This window comes from Protopterus annectens, chromosome 2.part1 (genome assembly GCF_019279795.1).
Source record: "Protopterus annectens isolate FY-2018-M chromosome 2.part1, PAN1.0, whole genome shotgun sequence".
NCBI classification, from domain to species: Eukaryota; Metazoa; Chordata; order Ceratodontiformes; family Protopteridae; genus Protopterus; species Protopterus annectens.
In genome coordinates, this window is record NC_056729.1 from 154,262,626 (window position 1) to 154,277,625 (window position 15,000).

The window sequence follows — 15,000 nt, forward strand, 5'->3', positions numbered from 1 at the left end:
TTTAACTATTGCTCGTATAAACTTAGAAAGTTAATAGAAAAACTGTTTTGCTTTAGCATTCATTTTCTTAACGATATAAGGTCGTAAACTAAAATGCGTAATATTGTTTAATGCTTTCAATATTTAGTAATTTGCCAGAAAGCTTCACATTTTATGAGGAGCAGACCAAAAATATGAGGCAAAAAATCCTGGCATTTTGTGAAATTCTAGACAGGTGATGCATGCATGTCAAGTGTACCACATTAAGAGGAACTTTTCCTCATTTAAATTCTGAAAAAGTCAGTGTTCCTCCTTATTCCTCATTGAAAGAGTCTGTCACTGTAGCTGGCTTTAGGCACCTGCAGACCCTGCGGTCACTGGTGCCCCCAATCACAGCTAGCGATCTAAATCCAATAAAAAAGTTAGTAAAGCAATCGTGTGTACTTAAACTGGGTGGGTAAAAATAACTCAAGAGTGAAGACTCCTAAGGACTGGCATCATTTCTTTAAAGTTCAAGACAGCTCTGACTGTAGTAACACTGTTTTGTCGGTTAGTAGTCCTCATAATTTCATGAAATGTTTTACCACTGGCATAGTGCCTTTGACATAGTTAAATCCTGGTAGTGGACATTTTCTCGCCACTAAAGCTAACATCATAGGGGCAGGGCAATCACCTTTACTGTGTGTGTGGGGGCACACAAAAGCTGAGTCTGGTTGCGGGATAATGAGGAGAAAAAAAATCATTCATTCTCAGATTATATGCTTTAGCCTAATCAGGGTTTTTCTATGACCTTGTTAGGATAGAGCCAGTAATCCTTGAATGAGAAAGGTAAGCACTAGAGATTGGCAGCCCAGAGTGACCATTTGCAGTGCTTACCTGAAACTTTAAGAAGAGCAGATTCTCCCAGCCTTCAGGGATGTTTTTCTGTTTGGGGACGTTTTATAAATACTGGTTTAACACTAGATACTATAACTCTGAAGTGATTTGATTAAGAATTCTGGACAAAGTTAACAATAATGGCAGAATAAGGATTAAGATCAGAAACACTTAAATATTGCATTAATTCACTTAAAAAGTAATTGGAATAACATGTTTTGCATTAACATGCATTTTCTGGACAAAAGGAAGAATGAAATCCTAATGTCTGACATAATTGACCATCTGCAATCCTGAATGGTTTACCAACAAATCCTTTTTTTTTTTTTTTCAAGGGACAGGGCAAAAATATGAGGCAAAATCAGAGATATTCTGTGAAGTCAAGGGCAGTGATGGGTATGCATTACTCCTTCATCCATCCATAACCCCTTTTCAAATTTTTGCACTTAGGGTTGGATGTCACTTCAACAGTGACAGTCATCTAAAGCCAAGGTTTACACTGCCATGTGGCTAGCCCTGATGCGATGGTTCTTCCACACCACACACTCACATGTATATTCACACTTTTGGCCAATATAAAGTATCCAGTCCACCTACTGCATATCTTTGGAATATGGGAGGAAACCGGCGCACTCGGAGGAAACTCACACAAATGCAGGGAGGACATGCAGACACTGCACAGAAAGCACTCTAGCCAAGAATCGAACCGGGGACAACACTATCCACTGTGTCACTTATGCATTAGTCCTGACTATTGCTAAACAACAGTCACTGATATGATGAGACAGTACTAGTGTTGCACAATTCATAGATTACTAGGCTAATAAGCTGGGGGGCTTTTCTAAGCCTAGCCAAGTTTTCCCAAACAATAATGATGTCCTGTATCCAAATAAGATATTGAGCTCCGGACATTTATAAGCTCTGTACATAAGGGATATGGGTGCCAGACCCAGTGTAAATTTTCTATTCCCCATCCACTGGTCTAAGTTATGCTTAAATTGGTTAAAAAAAATGAACACAGTTTCATATGGCTAGGATGCCTGTTCCATAGGAGGGGCTGTCTCTGGGACACATATCTGTCATCCCCAGCGTGTTTTGTTTAAGTCACAGATGAAAATCAAGTTCCTAGACCTTGTATTTCTGGTACTCTTTGATATACGAATATGTAGTAGATTCCATAAGTGAAGGGGTTGTGGATGCATTTTAAGCCAGGCATACATCACCTCTGAGTAGAGGGAAAGGGTTTAAGGTTCTCTGCATAAGGCAGGTTTGTTACACCTTGTATTCTTTTTGTAAGGAACCTCTCGGGTCACTCCAACTGCTACATGTGGCTGGTGAGGTACATACAAAAGGGAGCATTGTATTCTTTGATTGGTCTGATAATGGCAGAGTACAGTGGGATAATGACCTGTTGGGCCCTAGATGCCATGTCCTTGCTTATAAGTTGTGCAACATAAAAGGCAACTGTCTACATGTGTACCCTGATCCTGGACCACTGGGTTGGCTCTGAGGGGGTATTATCAACATGGTGGTTAGCTGTGATGGTTGACTTCCGAAGGGGTACAATTATGCATTTCTTAGGATTGAGTTTAAGACCATGGCTTTGGCATCATTTGATGGTCAGAGATAGACCTTCTTGAAGAATACTATTGTCTGCATTTGCTAAAATTGGTGGAAAACTAGTATTCCTTTGGCATATGATTGTGTGTGTGTTTAGGTTGAGGGGACTGCAGTGTAAGATTAACTAGATGGCTATAATTTTTTTCACTTTCTGTCATAAACATTATTGGTGCTGCCATTATGCCTGTGTATGAGGGTATTGTTGCAGAGTATTTAAGAGTGACAAGTTGGTCATAATTTCTTTCACTTGCCACCGCATTCATAGACATTGCACATGATAGGTGTTTATCTTTGGTGGTTTTGCAGAGAAAGGAGCTGTACAAAAGCCACTGCTTATTGCCATAGTGGTATGCTGAGTAGCATTGCCATTTTACAGTGCTTTTCTCTGGTTGATGTCTTGGCTGTTGTTTTTTCATTGTGGAGTCTGCATGACCTCCTTGTCTGTGTGTGTGTCTTTTTGTGCATTCTGGTTTCCTCCAGCACCTCACAGTAATGCAGTAGGTGAATTGGTATTTCTCCAGTTTCCCTGGAGGTGAATGCGCAATGTGTGTGATTGTGTGTGCATGCATGTGTCTGTGTGTGCAGATATGTCCCTAATTCTCAATTTGTTACACACACACACACACACACACACACACACACACACACACACACACACACACACACACACTATAATGCTGGGCACATACATAACTCTTCTGAGTGACAGTAAAAAATTAAGTTAAGAAGTAATTTTTAATTCTTGAAATACATTACAGAACATTCATACCTTTAGAGCTTCTAGTGGTCGTGGTTTGGTGGTGCCCACACCCCAGACTGTATAAATGTATTTTGCATGAACTTAGTGGAGGCTTCTGCCATCAATTACTGCACCTATTGTAAAACCAGCCTTTTTTTCAAAGGTATGTCCAGAAAGTTGCCATAACATGTGTGGGGCTGAAGATGCTGTGATCATTACTTTCATTTGACAATCAAAACTCAGAGGTATGCACAGAGAGTGAAAATAACTCTGCTTTGTATTAGTTGAGTACCTTGCAGGCCATTCTGCACAGATGTGGACATGGTCTTAGTGACTGACAGGTGAAAGAGGCATTTCGTCAAATTGAAAACATGCATGATTGACAGCCATGCAGATTGCAGATGTGGCATGAATATTCATTGTCTATTCGTAGTGTACCCTTTTTTTCAATGTAGTGCGATCTCCGAATTGGTATATTTAATTTGCAGGGGGAGGGGAGGGCACAGCCCCCCACAAGGGCCCCCCCTGCAAAAACAAAGGAAAAATAATAACTATTTTTTTCTCCTTTGTTTTTGCAGGGGGCCAAGCCCCTCTGCACCCCCATATGAGAGCTGCACTTGCCACACCCCCACAAATTAAATATACCACCTCTGAGATCACACTACGTTGAGGAAAAGGGTAAGCTATGAATAGACAATGAATATTCATGCTGCCATGAGCCTAAGTTTACTAAGATGTCACTGATTGCTGGATGGGGGATGGGATTTAGACAGGACTTACTACTGCACCTCCTGCAAGGTACTATACTAATACAAAGCCAATAACTCTTTTATTTCAAATTCTCTTGATTTTTTAAGAAAAATAAAAGAAGTGCATGAAAATGAAGAAAGCATTTTGTTAACTATTGATGTTAAAGCTGTTTACACTGTGTTACCACACATGTACTGTATTGAAGCAGCTACACAGGGTTATAGCAGAAATAACAGTGTTACACATGGGCAAACTGAATGCTTGGGAAAGCTAATAAACTTGGTATTGAGTTACAGTTTCTTCAGTTTCAATGAACAGGCTTACACATGGATGAGGGGGAATAGCCATGGATCCAGCTATGGCCCCAAGCCTGGCCAGTGTAGCCTTGGGAAGTGGGAGGAGGAATTTGTATTCCAGAGTGAATACTAGAGGTTTATGACCAGCTACCTTCAATTTTATTGATGATGTATTCGTAGTCTGGCAAGGTGAGAAATCTAAACTCACTGAGTTTATCTATTACATCAATAGCTCCACCTCCTTCCTGATGTATACCACTTCCATTAGCTTGGAGTCAGTCCAGTTCCTTGATATGACTGTCGGTATTGATAAAAACAGAGGAGCATTAATTAGTAACTTATACAGAAAACCAATATGAGTGAACTACTTACTTCACAGTACAGTATGCATCCAGTACAAACTAAGCACAACGTAATAAAATCACAAGGCTACAGATTAGTATGCATTACCACAGATTTGACTCCTTTTCTCAAAAATATGAATGATCTTGAAAATGATTTCTTAACCAGAGGATATGATTCAAACATGCTACATATGATCCTGAATCCCATTAGAAATTCTGAAACTACCAGTGACCCTGTGTGGAATAGGCCTTTTGGTAGAATTATGCAACGAGGGCATCCTAACCCAAAAGAAGAGAAAAGTAAGGACAGGTGCATTGTAACTTACACCTGGGATTTCATTATAGTTAAAGCCATTAAGGAGAACTGGGCCATCCTCACTGACAATCAGCAGCTTGTAAGGGTTTTAGGAGATCACTCCACCTTTGTATATAATAAGAGCAGAAGCATACGTAACTATGTGGAAAAGAAAAAATAAGGAACACCAGGATGACATGAGCACTAAAAATCTGTGGGCCACCTAACTGCACTTTCTGTCAATACTTGGAGTGTGACTCGTTTGAGTGCCCCTATCTTAAAAAGATGGTGAAATCTTCAGCAGGTGGTAACTGTAAAACTGAAAAAGTTATATATAGGGGCATGTGCAATGACTGCTGCATTTTATGTGGGTAAGACTATGAATACACTGAAAAGGAAGAGTTCAGGTCATCTTTCTGACATCAGGCAAATGCTAGAGGAGGAACACCTTATCCAGACACTTATTAGAACACCCCAGACATCCTGGTTTTAAATTTGTCATTGTGGACTGTGTGGAGATGGATGAGTTTGAAGGGGACATCACTGGTGTTTTGGAGAAAAAATAATTATGGCTGTTGAAATTAAATGCATTCAAAAAATCAGGACTAGACTATTATTGCTGTATTAAGAGTGTATTGAATTTACGTAAGCTGCCACACAATCTGTAAAGTTTTTTTAGGGATTTTTTTGAGGAAATATTTTTAGTACTAAAAATATACTAAATAATAAAAATTATGTATAGAATGTGTATAAATGTAAGCATGTTTAGTTACTTTAACCTCAGTTCTGCTTTGATTAGATTTATTGCATCACATCAGAGATTTAAATGGTAAATTCAAAACACACATTTTTTTTCATGCCGCTATTATCATGTATTATTGGTATAATTCCCTCATTTACCATACTGGTGGACATTCATGCACACCCATGCACACATCTGCACACTTTAAGTTTACTTCATCCACTGTTTTCTGTATTTTTGTATGTTTTTTCTACTAGTATTCATTCTATAAACATGTTTTGGGGCTGTAAACATGAAAACTGTCATGACAGGTTTTTTTTTTTTTTTGTAAAGCACTGACCTTTTTGTTCTGATTTTTTTCTGAGCTGTTAATTGATTAGTTTTTTATGCACAATAATACACATGGATAGATATTTACTAGATGATATTATTAGAGAGATGCATTTTTTTATATTTATAGTATTCTAGTTAGTTATCTAACCATAAACATAATCTATGTGTTTTTTCTTGATTTTAATTCTTGTTACAGACGTGATGAAGGCTTTATTGCATTACATAGCTGAAAGTGATTTTAGTTAGAAGTCTTTTATGTGCATTTTTTGCTTTTCTTAATACCTGATTTTGGAATGTGGGTTGCAAATAGATAGGTAGTGTTTTCCTTAAAGAAAAGCTCCACCCTAGGACTAAACAATTTTTTTCACTCTGTCTTTGTTTCCTGACCTATTTTAACACCTCAAAATCACTTGTGCTTTATTTGTAATTTTAGTTTTCCACAACATGGCTACCAATGGAGCTTGATGTAGCAACATGATCTTGTTCTCCCTCAACACTTTCTCTCCCATAATACTTTGTAGTTCAAGAGGAATTGACAGTCCCCTCCACCACACTATGCGAAGATGTAAAAACTGTCACTGCACTGAGACACCCTTGCAAAATTAATTCCTCTTAGACTAGAAAAGAAAACCCTGAACAAAGGCCTGCAGTTTAGTTACTTTTCTGGCTGTAGCTGAATAACTTCTAAGTATAGTGTAAAACAAGGTCTGAGTCAAACATAAATGAGGGTGATTTGAGACAGAAAAGAAACAGTCCTTTTACAGAAGGTAAAGAAGATGAGTGATTCACACAAATCTCATTATATGTCAATGGCATGGGAATTCACAGTAACTTTCTTATGTCTGGCATGGGTCATACAAAGCATTATGGGAAAGAGAAAAGGTTGAGGGAAAACAAGTTCACGTTGATACATCAAGCCCCATTGGTAGCCATGTTGGGGAAAACAGGCTAAAATTACAAATAAGAAATGAAGACAGAGTGAAAAAAAATTTTTTTTAGTTCTAGGGTGGAGTTTTCCTTTAACTAGGATTTTGTTTGATCTAATCAGTAGTAGTGTGGAGGGTGGGTACTTGTTTTAAAATGCACTTTTACGAACCTGTTTGTACAGTTTGCCTTGAACAGGCTGGTTTAAAATTAAACAATACATACATTTTCCACACCTACATTTAAGTGTATAAAAGCTGATATTTTTAACATTGTTAAAATATTTCAGATTTTCTTGTTACTGAAGATCGCTTGTCTGTGACGAATAAAGGCTTGTTGGTTTGGAACACTACCCGGGTTTCATGACTTTTGGAAATTATTGTGACTGAGCTCATCAACAAAGTTTTAAAACCACTAATTTCTTTGTTTTTTTTTTTTATTTTTTTCCTCAACACTCATGGTGGTGAGGTTGGAACTAGACAGATTCCTGTGCTTGTTCATTTTTTAAAGCATGTTACTTAGTTTCATGCCCTACTAGGCTGCCTCAAGAATCAATGGACTGACCTTCAGGTGCATATAAGGTGGTTATCAATTTGTCCTTGGTCAAATCAGCATGTGTGAATCCCTTTGAGAATCCCTTTGATTTACACTGTTTAACTACTTGTACCACTGACCTTTTACTTTACTCTTCAGAACTCACCTTGCTTGTTTCCCAGTTTTATTTTTAATTTTAGACAGAAGTAATGAAAGAAGAAACAAATCAATCAATAAATAAAATGACTGACATGCAGTGTATAGTTGCTTTGTAGATGCACATATATGCACACACATTTTGATGACAAAACTGGTTTGCAGGTAACAGAAGTCCAGTTTGCAACATCTACACTTCTGTCATCAATTAGTATATTGGGAAGACCGTACAAACTCTACAGCTGGCAGTAGTATATATGTCAGGTACTTTGCCATAGGAATGTATGGCAAATGAGCACTGCTGCCTTTTGCTGTAGCTGATCCCTGTCATCCCCAAATAAGTCTCTCAGTACTACTGGATAGCAAAGTTATGACCATTAGTTTCCCAAGCTAGTGTTTTTTCATGCCATCTTACAAACAGTAACTGTTTCTTGTTGAAACTGTTACAATTACACATGCGCACACATACATGTGCTCGCATGCTTGCACACACACAATTATTGCCAATTGGACTTAATACATTTAAAGTGCCATTACCCCTTCCTGTTCACAGTAACATCCTACTACTCAGACCAATTTTTCACACCAAGGTCACATTAATTGTGCTCCGTTAAAAGTTAATTTATGTTAGCTATAGTTAAACAGTTTCTCTTCAAAAGGTGGATAAAAATCAGGTGAATGTCACCAGATTTGTCTAATTGTCATTTTGGTCATAAATAAGCAGACAAGCACCACCTACTGAAACTGAAAAATGAATTATTTATTTAAAGAAGGTTGGCAGTACAGTATGAAAATGAAACATTCAGACAAATGTTCTCATGGAGAGAAGAATAAATAATAAAAAGCTATAAACAGACAGCATTAGAAAACACTAACAATCAGCTTGCTGGTTTTGCTACAACCATTAATTGAAGAGATCTATGATCTGTATACCATTTTGCTGCTGCAGAAATCTCTTGCAAAGTTTATAGACATGATTTCACTGACTGGGCAGCATTCTGTCTTGTATGCGTATGCAGTTCATGAAAGTTTTCTTTATTGGCCTCAGTCTCTAAAGTCTACAAAGTACTCTAAGAGGAAAGGACAGACTTAATGACTTAAACAGTTGTACTTTGCTAAGAAAACACTAAAACAACTGGTGACATGTTGAAATGACACTGGAAGTTATGACCCTCAGGTCTGGATGTGTCTGGCATGCTGATGGGAAAGAGCTTAGAACAGGTAAAAATAGTATAATTTATTGTATGGATTGATTAATTCTGGAAGGTTCTCTGAGATGAAAGTAAAGTCCAGTGCTGCAAAAACTATACAACTTTGGGACTTTGAATTTAAGAACTGTAAACCAAGGTAAGCTTGAAGTGAGTAAGTATGAGATGACAAAAATAAACACTGACATCTTGGGACATAATGTTCTGAAATGCACTGGAATATGCTATTTTGCATCAGGTAGTCATCAGATCTACTTTGCTCAAGATTCCTGCAGAAAAAAAAATAGACTAGGCCTCATAGGTATTAAATTTGTGTCAAAATTAGTGCTTTGTTACAATACAAAAATGTTAGAATGATTGCAGTCAGACTACGTCAGTGAGACTACAGGGTAAGCCAACAGATATTGCAGTACTTAAAGTTTATATTCCATCTGTAGAAGAGGAAGTTGATAAGTTTTATGAGTATATGTAGCAGCTGTTGGAATAAAAACACACACAAAATTTATATTCATCACAGGTGATTGGAATGCTAAAAGTGGTAGTCAAAGTATAGTTGGAATAATGGGCCATTTTGTTTTTGGAATTTTAAATGAAGCAAATTATAGACCTGAAGAATTCTGCCAAGATACTTCACAGATCATAGCAAACACTCTTTTTTTTTTTCAACAGCCTAAGTGTTGGATTTACACACTGCTATCACCAGATGGCCAGTACCGAAATCAGACTGACTCTGTACTTTGCAGTCATAGATAGAAGAGTTCTAATCATTGAGCAAGAAAGAAGACTAGGAGCTGACTTCACATCATTAGCTTCTAATTGTAAACTTTGGAACTAAATTTAATAAAACAAGAAAAGCATCTATGCAAGTGAGACACAAGTTCAACAGTATTCTAAATGAATATGCAGAGAAGGTAAAAAAACAGATTTAAGACATTAGATCTCATGGAGAAAGGGTTATGGATAAAAGTTTGTGATATTGTACAGGAAGTGACATCAAAATGCATTCTAAAGAGAAAAAAAAAGATGAAGATTGGGAAAGTGGCCTAGAAAAGGAGAGCAAAATCAGTCGCGATAGGAAAATTTGTCTGGCTGAATGCAGAGTTTCAGAGAAATTAATTTAAATAAGCCATGCAGACAATTGGAAGAAGACAATAGAGTGAAAAAGACAGGAGGTCTTTTCACAAAGATTGGGGAAATTAAGGGAAACTTCCACATTAATAAGATGTAATTGGTAAAAGACAAAGATGGGAGGGATCCAGCAGAGGTAAAAGATATTAAGAAGAGGTGGTAGGAAAATGCAAAAGAATTAACGAAGATCCTAATTTCACTGATACCTAAGATGAATGTTCTCTGATCCAGAGCCAGACTTTCTAGAGAGTGAAGTTAAATGGGTCCAATAAAGCCTTGTTAATAAGGTTGCAGGAAGCAATGGGATTCTAGCCGATTCGCTTAAAATCCTGCATAAAGAATGACAAAGGCCATTACATTGGTAAAGATCAATTTACTTTTCTCTTCCAAAAAAGAACACTGTTAAAGAGTGCTCAAATTATATAGATTTGTACTTTTCACATGCTAAGAAAGTGATACTGAAGCTGCTTCAGGTGTATATGGACCAAGAACTGCCAGATGTACAGGCTGGTTTTAGAAAGGACAGATGCACCAGACATCAAAATACCAACATTCACATGATAATTCAGAAAGAGAGTTCCAGAAAAATATTTTTTGTCTGCTTTGACTATACTAAGGACTTTAACTGCGGGACCATCATAAGCTGTGGGAAGTTCTTAGAGAAATGGGAATACTGGGTCATCTTATTTGCCTCCTGAGGATCTGTTTGTAGAATAAGAACCAAATAGAACAAAATACTAAATGACTGCTTCAAGACTGATGAGGGAGTCTGACAAAACTGTGTTTTGTCACCCTACTTATTCAGTTTATATGTTGAATATATCATGCAAAATGCTGGGTTTGATAAATCAAATGCTACAATCCAAATTGCTTTGAGAAATATTATCCACCTCAGACATGAAAATGATACTCGTCTAATGTCAGAAATGAGGAAGAATTGAAGAGTGTTGATTAAGGTGAAACTAGAAACACAAAAGCTATCTTTTTGGTCAACATAAAAGAAAAAAAAATGTTAGCTAGTTCTATCAGTTATTTGCAAATAGATGTAAAAGAAGTGGAGGCAGTGACAGATTTTATTTTACTAGTCTCAAAGATATTCAAAGAGAGGGTGACATCAGTATACATTTACTTTTTGAGAGAAACATTATGGCAAACCTGGATGAGATTTTAAAGACTAAAGACATAATATCGTCGACAAAGGTCTGTATAGTCAGAACTGTGTTTCTCCAGTAGTAATTTGTTACTGTGAGAGCTGGACTGAAGTAAGACTGTGTGTGAGAAAATTAGTGCTTTTGAACTATGGTGTTGTATAACATTTGAGGGCTCTGTGGACTATAAGTAGATTAAGTATGGGGTGTGGCTAATATGCTAAGCAGTTAGCAGCATAAAATTTTGCTCTGGCTGTTTCAAGTTTTCCTGACAAGATTTTTTGATCCTATACTAAGAAACTATCTTCAAAATATATTTTATATAACAACAAAGTCTGAAAAAAAATCCAGCAAGAAATTCAGCTTTTGAAGACTTAATATCCTGTCAGAAGATTTTCCAGTCAAGTGTAACTATGAGTCATCTCAAAGCTTCCTCTCTGGAGAATGGAATGAAAAAGGAACTACAATCTCTTGTATCCAGTGTGCAGGAAATATCAGTTAAAATAGATAAACTAGAGAGTAAAATGGACACTATAAAACAGGAAGGAAAAATAAAACTGATCTATTAAACAAAATAATCAAGAAACATATGGATCAACCCACTTCCATGGAAGAATCTCTGAATGATGTAGATGAAAGATTAAATGAAAAAGGAAACACAAGTTAAATTTCTGCTGAAACTGAACTCTTCACTTCTGGAAAAGGTAGATGATCCTAAGAGCAGATCCAGAAGAAGTAATATAGGAATATACAGTGCCTTTGAGAAGGAAGAAGGAAATAAAATGTTTGTTTCTGAGTGCCTGAATTCCAAAAATATTGGATTTAACCAGAGTCATTTTCTTTTGGAATTGAGAGAGCACATAGGTCTCTCTCAAGTAACATTATAACAAAATATCCATCTGCACCAAGGTCTGCAGTAGTCAAATTCCTTTCTGTGCAGGATGAAGTCTTAGTATTAAAAACAGCTTAGACTAACTCTCCAGTAACTTTTAATGGGAAAACCATTAGATTTGATAATGATTGGACATCTTCAGTAATGTCAAAAAAAAAAAAAAAAGGCTTGTATTCCCTTAAAAACGTCTGTAGAAATCCAACATTAAGGCTCAAATACTATTCCCTGCAAAAATCAGAATTATTTTCTAATCTGGTATTCAAAATACATTTAATTCACTAGATGAAGCCCTGGAATTTTTTCAGAAAAATAATCCCTAGGATAAACAAGAAGAAATGGACTGGTCTTTAATGAGCTTTAAAAGCAATCCTATAAATAATAACTGGACAGCAAAAGGAAATAGTAGTAAAAAATTCAAACTTTTCTCCCTAGTTCTAGAATTGTATGTACTTCTTTTAAAATGTTGTATTTTAGTATAAATACACTGTTACAGAATCAATTGATGAGTTTCAAGATTTAAAAGGTAAAACTCTTTATCATTTTTCTTTTGATCTTATTATATTAATGAAAACAGCATATTCATTAACAAAGTTACATCCAATTTAGTAATGTGTGTGTGGTTAGGATTTCGGGATGTAACACTGGAATCCATCTGTGAGGTGTGATGAAATGTTATAGAAAAATAATCTATACTTGATGTCTTTTAATTTCAAAAATGAGTATCCACATAGCTGATCCTGATCTGAAGAGTTCTTGACCAAAGGGATTAGACAGAACTGGAAATTAACTTTACTCTAGTCATAAAACAATGATCAGTTGTGTTTGTAATATATAACAGTATTTTAATAACTTATTTTTTTCTTTAACTAGTTTTGAAAATGTAGTTGAAATACATAGACAGTGTTTTTTTATATTGAAAAGTGGGTTTTATGTCATAAAGAAGATGTTATAACCTTTCATTATGTCCGTTGCTGCTTTTGAATGTGTAGCTTGCATATCTGTAGTTGCGAGCAGTTTTATAGCTTTAGAAAACAATTATAGTACAGTTCCCGCTTTAAAAACTGTTTTTTTTTTACCTTGCCATCATATTTAAATAAAGTCAGGAGTTGTTTGGGACAGAAGAAGCAGATCTAAAGACAGGCAAGTATACAGAAATTTATTTTATTTTATTTTTTATTTATTTAACATTTGTTAGCTGGGAAAGTCCGACTTGGAACAAAGCCAATTTTCAGCGGAGGCCCAGGGAGAAATGCTCCAAATGCATGTCTTTGTAATGTGGGAGGAAACTGGAGCACCCGGAGGAAACCCACACGAAAGCAGGGAAGACATGCAGACTCCACACAGAAGGCACCCCAGCCGAGAATCGAACCGGAGAACCTCTTGCTGTGTGTGTGTCCTAATGGAAATGCTGGTGATGACCTCTGAACTCTAAACAGACTGCTCTAGGATGGAATGTTGCAACGAAAAGCTGATTTATGGTTTAATAGTAAAGTAATGGGAAGATTTTTGACTCCTCCTATTGCTGCTAATGAAAACAGTAACATGCAACCCAGTTATATATCTTTTTAAAAGGACAAAAATTAAAACCGAAATATATTTAAAAAAGTCTAGGTGTGATAACACTAAAATCAATAGAACAGCAGTGGCTAAGATCTATGTTATATTAGAAATGAAGCATTTAAAGGGCATCACACATTTTATTACTTGACTAGAGTCAGATAATTGAAGCTTTGACTGATTATATATAGATTAATTTGGTGTTGCTTTTGTGCTGAAAGACAGTTTTATTTATAAATTCTGTTTCATGATACAAAATAAGATAAGTTAAACTAAATAGAAGTTACCAGCATACTGAATTGTATTTACATATTAATAACCTATTTGCTATTTCACAACATTTATTGTTTTCAGGGATATATCAAAATGGTACAAGTCTTATATATTTCTTAGTTAATGCCACATTTAGAGGTAATGGGAGCAAGTTTTTGAAATATCATCATAGAAAAGGAGCTATTTAATGCAGTGTAATATTAAATAAATGAAAGGATTTTGATACTGTACTTATGTTCTTCAATAAAAAAGATAACTAAAATTTGAATATCCTAATAAATAATACTGATTATATCTGGGATCAGATACTAAAAGCTAACTATAATTTTGTATGTTTGACTCTATTTTGTTTAACATATATTCCATTTACATCCATGTGGACTGCTGTATTTAAACATTGTTCAATTAATAAGTGATTTTTTTTTCAATTTTAAACAAATATTTATGACTGTTTTGGGGAGGGTGGTAAATAAATGGAAATATATAGATACACTAAAGTATACATCATAATATTCGTAGAATGTCTAGAGTGTTTAAGGCTATGAGCTAATATGGAATGGTACATATTCATAAGGAATAATAACATTAATCTGATTAAACTAATTTGTGTATTATAACATCACTAACCCAGGGAGAAACAAATACATATATTTAACTTAATAGTTATTAGAAACTATAGACTTCTTCTGATTCATTTCAGAGCTTTGGACATATGTTGCATGTTTTTCTACTTCAAGATAAGTACTATAAAGAATTTTCATTAATGCTGTAATATATTATATTTATTAAATATTAGTAGCTAAAATAAGTTGATTAATATATGACTTTAATACATGTATAATTCTAATGCAGACATAGAAAACTTAAAAAATCTGCTAATAGTTATTTCTAATTTCAATATACTTAATATTTAGAGAGATTATTACTTGATATATCTCTAATGATTATATTTTATTTGATATCCAATGATTTTAGATTATTAAAATAATTTATCTCAGTTCTCTATTTGCTACCTGTTGTTAGAGGAAAGTTTTATGTTTTAACATAACTTAATCAATGGATATTTTGCAGCGGTAGAAGCAAATATTAGGATAGAAAATTATTTAAGGATGATAGAGGGTGGTCCGAATGATTTTATCATCAAGCCAGGAATGAAACGTTCCATGATAGTAATAGGGATTATAAATATTTCTATAATATTATTAC

General features: G+C 35.4%; 1 protein-coding gene across 1 annotated transcript in view; it reads left to right on the forward strand.

The window, feature by feature from the left end:
- LOC122793992 (cytosolic beta-glucosidase-like) overlaps positions 1-15,000 on the forward strand; it is a 337,884-nt gene that overhangs the window by 611 nt on the left and 322,273 nt on the right. The window lies entirely within an intron of this gene.